Genomic DNA, 6658 nt, shown 5'->3' with positions numbered 1-6658 from the left:
GATTTTTCAATGTAGTGGAATATTGTACCTGGATTGCTAATGTAGTCCCCGTCCTAAAATAAGATGGGTGGATACGTGTGTGCATAGATTACCGATATCTGAATAAGGACAGCCCTAAAGATTACTTCACACTACCACACATCGACATACTAGTCGATCATGTTGCTGATCATGAACTGGTATCATTCATGGATAAATTTTCAGTATAGAACCAAATCTTGATGGCCCCACAACCAAATCTTGAAGGAAAAGACCATGTTTTTAACAAAAGTAGGAACATTCTGTTATATAGTCATGCTTTTTGGTCTTAAGAATGTGGGAGCCACCTATAAAAGAGAAGCCACCATGATCCTTCATGACATGATCCACAAGAAAGTGGAAGTATATGCCGACGACATGATTGTCAAGTCAAAGGATTGAGAAGGACATGTCCTAAATCTCGAGAATTTCCTGCAAAGAATCAGGAAATATCAATTACGATCAATCCAAAAAAGTGTACCTTCGAAGTCACATTTGATAAAATTATAGGCTTCTTAATCACACAGATGAGCATCAAAGCCAAACCCTTTAGGATTGAAGCAATCATGACTATGTCAGTCCCTCGAAACGAAAGAGAGGTCAGAGGAAAATTAGGTAAAATCCAATACATTAACCGATTCATCAACAAAATTACTACGACATGCGATCTAGTATTTAAGTTGTTAAAGAAAGACCAAAAGTTTGTATGGGACGAAAATGATCAACAAGCCTTTGATAGAATCAAGAATTACTTAAAATCCCCTCCTATACTCATGCCTCCCAAAGCTAGCATTCCTCTCGTCATTTACCTTACTGTAATAGACACGGTCATGAGAAGCATGTTGCCTCAAAAGAACGAGGACAAACTCGAAATGACTGTGTACTACATCAGTAAAAGGATGACTGGGTGTGATCTTAATTACACTCTAGCTGAGAAAATTTGTTGGGGCTTAACATGGGTCACCAAAAGGTTGAGACACTACATACAATCCCAACCTATCATGTCGGTATCAAGATTTAACCCGATCCATTTCTTGTTCCAATGAACCCTTCTGACACCAAGGTTAACCAAAAGGATGATGATATTATCCTAATACGACATAGCCTACAAAGTACATAAGTCTATTAAAGGAAACGTTGTTGCGGACTTCCTTGCTGACCAACCCATCATTATTGAGTAAAAAGACAAACTCAAATTCCCTGACAAGGGAATCATGAGTATAACATCAGACACATGGAAACTGATATTTGACAGAGCTTCTAGAAAGTAGGGTTATGAAATTAGGATTTTATTAGTCGACACAAAAGGGACATACAACCAAATATCTATTAAACTTGAATATCATGTCACCAATAATGAGGACAAATACGAGGACTGCCTCTTAGGTCTCAAATTGGCATATGAAAAAGGGGTAACCAAACTAGAAGTCATTGGTAACTCTAACTTTGTTATATCCCAAGCCAATGGTACGTGGCAAGTGAAAGGTGAAAACTTGAAACTCTACAACGCCCACTTGACCAAGCTCATTAACAAATTCGATTAGGAATCGCTTATTCATGCTCCAAGAAGCCAAAACCGCTTTGCGAAAGCCTTGGCTATTTTGACATCCATGACTCAAATTCCTGATGGGATAAAAGTCAAACCTCTAAAAATCCTAAAAAAATCAACGATTTACTTTTGAATCAGATGTAGTTACTTCCTATGAGAATTTTGCTAAATCCTGGTATGATACTCTTTAGAAGTACATTGAGTATGGAGAATATCATTCCCACTTCCGAGCTAATGAACGACGGGCTTTGCGCCAATATTCCACCAACTATGTTTGGATTGCCAATAGACTTTACCGTTGATCTATTAACAGTCAAAACAGGCTCTACATAAATAATCCTAAATCCAAGAGGATCATCTAAGAAGTACATGTATGGACGTGCAGCCCGCACATGAATGGAATGGCTTTAGACAAGAAAATATTCCTTTTAGGATATTATTGGCAAAACCTCGAATAAGAATGTGTGAGGTATGTAAAGAGCTATATTAGTTCCAAATCTATGCTAACTTGAAATATACACCGACCTCGCTCCTTTACAAAATGACATCCCCTTGACCTTTTTCTACATGTGGCATCAACGTAATCGAGAAAATCTATCCACACACGTCAATTGGACTCGAGTTCATAATTGTTGCTATAAATTACTTCACTGAATGAGTTGAGACAGCCTCCTATAAGGCCTTGAAATCATCTCAAGTGTCAAAGTTCATCCGAACTAGCATCATCACTATATATGGAGTTCTTCATGCCCTTATTTCAAACAATGGTTGACACTTCCAAAGAAAAGTGTTGCAATTGGTCGATGAGTTCAAGATTGAGCATCACAAATAATCGCCCAATATACCAAAAACCAATGGTTCAATTGAAGCGGAAAACAAAAACATGATTAAGATCATCAAGAAGATGACCAACAAATATAAGGACTAGCATGAGAAGTTGTCATACGCCTTATGGCGATATCGTACAACCGCTCAACGGATGAAACTCCAGACTCTCTTGTTTACGGCATACACGTTGTACAACACATCGAAATTGAGATTCCAACTCTATGAATACTCTTAGAAAGTCATGTCATGGAAGAAGACTAACTCAAATATCGATATGAACAACTAACGTTAATGGAGGATATGAGGTTAAACGCTTTATATAAAACCCAAGCCTACCAAAAATTTATGTTAGATACCTTCAATAGGAATGTAAAACCTAAAAACCTCAAACAATGTGATCTAGTTCTCTAATGAACCTGAGAAATCCTAGACCCTCGGGGAATGTTTCGACCCCAATATGAATGACACTTCCTACTTAAGAAAATCCACTCTAGTGGAATTATTCACTTATCTAACATAGAAAGTGAAGAGTTCATTGCGCCAAGAAATCTCGGTGCGCTTAAAATATATTTTGTATAATATCAAGCATGTGTAAAACAGTTTAAAGCTCGATCTTAAAAGAATCTTACTTCAATAGAATTCAATCCCAAGTTTTGTATAACTTGTAACATGAATAGAGGACTCATGTTTGAACTACGGAGACTTGATTCTTCTCAATGTAAAAAAAATAAGGAAGAGAAAATGTGTAGTAATCCTACATGTTTGCGGACCAGGTCACAATTACATAAATAAAACCCCCAGTTCCTTCCTTAAGAGAGAAAGAAAAACTTTTAAGAAAGGAATAAAACATTGATAAGATCCTAGAGCCGATGTTTTGTATTTTAGGAAACAAGTAGGGGCAAACCTAAGAGAATCACTTTCTTTCAATTGATATTCTCATAAACAAAACCGAGGATTTCACAATAACTTCGATTCAAAAGATATTGGTCATAAACTCTTTTTTGTTTGTAAACGATTATCATGAGAGTAACCCTCCATCGAAGGTTTTTTTGAAGAAAAAGAACCTGAATAAACCTCATAAAAGCGAGGACTAAAGCCCCAAATTGAGAAAGAACACCTCACAGTTACTTTTGTTAAAGAAGGAGAGGGTTGAGACTCAAGCATTGGGAAGATAAAAACCAAAAAATAAATATGCCAAAAAGAAAACCGAAAACTCCAAAATATCTAAAATATTGAAAAATATTTATGTGTTGTTTGAGGTATTAAAATCACCATTCGTGCTCACTCAGACACTTATCATGTTTGTTACAGTAAGAGCATAATGTACATATTGTACCTAATATACCCCGGGAACGAAAAAAATAAAACGGCTCAAGTGGTTGAGGTATTGAAATAACCATTCGTTGCCTTCTTAGACTCTAGTCTTGATTGCTACGAAAATGGTAAGGATGTATTGATTCTTCCATATATACCCGAGAGCCAATAAAAGAAAAAAGAGAAAAAAATGGCATATAAAAACTCAAAGCAGAAACACAAAAACCTCTCTCAAATATTTTTGCGATGAGTTGAACTTTCAAGAAATGTGGTTCAGGGTTGAGCAACCAAAAATAAGTTGCAGTGTTTTATAAAAATGTAAAAATGTTGACCACCTTCCTCAAGGATTATAATTGTGGATAATTGTTTGTACACAAGATCAAATTTATAATTGATATCTCGAAAGTTGGGGAAAAAATCTTATTCCTAGATGAAAACATCATCACAAAGGACGAAAAAGATAGTTTACCATATATACGTTTCGAATCCAAAAATGTCATAATTCATTCCAAAGGATCAAGGTTCATTCCAATCTAGAAAATGAATACAGATAAACAATGATATGAACTGGGGAACAAAAAAAATTTCATTATCCAAAAACATGAGTCATCTGTCCACAAATAAAGATGGAAATCTCCTACTAACCAAATGTGTTGTCCGCAAAATATTTCCTACATGATTCTGTTGTAAGCCTTGTTTGTTAACAAGCATATAGATCATTTGTAAGATGATATGTTAACAATATTGTCTATCGATAAGGACCTGAGATGTACATGATCCAGTGAAAAATCATATTTGTAGATAGGTCGAGACGTCATTTACACACTACTCCGTGACAAAATCATATTTGAAGATAGGTCGAGACGTCATTCGTACACGACTCTGTAACTAAATACATTTATCAATAGGTCGAGACATTTTTGTATACAATTCTATTAAAACCCCTAGTATTTGATAGGTGCGATAAATCATTCGTGCACGATCTCGTTAAAAACCCTAATTGTAGTTAGATATCTAAACTCTATAAGTGATAGGTACATGAGATCGTTCGTATACAATCCTGTTTTAAATCCTAATTGTAATTAGGTATCCAAAACCCTATTTGTCGATAGGTGCGATAAATCGTTTTTATACAATTATGCTAAAAATCCTAGTTGTTATTAGGTATCTAAACCTTATTTGTTGATAGGTACGAGAAATCGTCCGTATACGATTATGTTACAGCCTTGTTTGTTAACAAGCATAAAGATTATTTGTAAGATGATCTGTTAACAATCTTGTCTATCTACAATGACCTAAGTCATACGTACATGATCTAGAGATAATTCTATTTATAGATAGGTTGAGACGTCGTTTGTACACGATTTCGTGACTAAATCTTATTTGTAGATAGGTCGAGATATTGTTCGTACATGACCCCGTAACTAAATCCTATTTATCAATAGGTTGAGACGTCATTTATATATGAATCCGTTAGAAACTCTATCTATTGATAGGTGCGTTAAACTTTCATACACGATTCCATTTGAAAACACTATTTGGCATTAGGTCGAGACGTCATTTGTATATGAATCCGTTAGAAACCCTATATGTTGATAGGTGCGTTAATCGTTCGTACACGATTCATTTGTAAGCATTGTTTGTTAACAAGCATAGAGTTCATTTGTAGGATGATCCGTTAACAATTTTGTTTATCAATAATGACCTAAGATCATTCGAACATGATCTAGTTTAAATCCTATTTGTCATTAGGTTGAGACATTGTTTGTAGAAAATTCCGTTAGAAACTGTTAGGATCTAGGTCGCGGCTGGAGGACCGGGGTTGGGCCGGTTAGCGCGTTTCACTCAAAGGGTGGTGATTAATCCGGTTAGAGATTAACACCGGGGTTTCAATACTACACAAACTGTCACAAACCCTTGAACCAGGTTCAAGCGCGGAAGAGGTTTGTTTCAGGTTGAAGCAGCACACTTACAGGATAGGCATAACCGGTTTCTAGTAAGACAGGTTTGGAAGTTGATGGATCGGTTTTTGTAACTTGGTGATTAGGTTTAGATGGTGTAGAGTCGGTAAACAAGGTGTAGGTCGGTTAGTACAGCTCGGTTATAAAGTAAGTCAGACGGAAAGTAAATAACAAGACAAGTTTTTATGGATGTTCGGAGATAAAACTCCTACGTCACCCCTTCCTCTCGAAACCGCGAGAAGGATATTCACTAAGGAATTCAAATACAATCCGATCGAGACTTATTTCCTGCTCGATAACACCCGTACAATTTACACCGAAATTGCAAATACACACTTCAACTTTAGCACTTAGGCCTTTTCTAGAGAGAGAACACAATCTTATCACTTGTAAATTAATTGCTCACTCTGTTCCACATTTACTCCTCTTCATCTGCTCCTTTTATAGGTGAAATATGCCAACGGTCATATTTCACTCCCTTGAATTTGATTGACTGAGCAGAGGTTCAGTGATTCAGACCTGGCGGTCAACCTATCAGAATTGGCAGTCTGTTCTTCCAGTATGTAGGACAAACCGACTAGGTTTGTCTTTTACTCAATATGGTGACTGTTGGTTAGACAGTTTTCTGTACTTGGAAGATTGCCTTTATGATTTATCCTGAAGTGGAAAGATCTTGTAGGACGGTCTTCTGCAGCCTGCAGACTGTCTTCAGACTTCTATGAATATGGAAATGTTCACTCTGTTCCTTTGGTATCATTCTCAGCAGATACCCGAAGTGTCTTCTTATGTTGGTCGGTTATTTGTCTTAAAGCAAATGGCTTCCGGTTATTTTCCTTGGCTTCTGGTCGGTTAATGACCGATTGTCTGCTGTTTCCAGCCTTCGGTTTTGACCGATCTTGCCTTCTTTGTGCGGTCATGTTTCTGGTCGGTTTGATAACTTGACCGGTTGAGTTTTCTTAACCGGTTCATTGGTTTGACCGGTCCGGTT

This window comes from Impatiens glandulifera, chromosome 2 (assembly GCF_907164915.1).
Source record: "Impatiens glandulifera chromosome 2, dImpGla2.1, whole genome shotgun sequence".
NCBI classification, from domain to species: domain Eukaryota; kingdom Viridiplantae; phylum Streptophyta; class Magnoliopsida; order Ericales; family Balsaminaceae; genus Impatiens; species Impatiens glandulifera.
The sequence above is the reverse complement of the archived record's forward strand: the minus strand, read 5'-3'. Positions refer to the sequence as shown.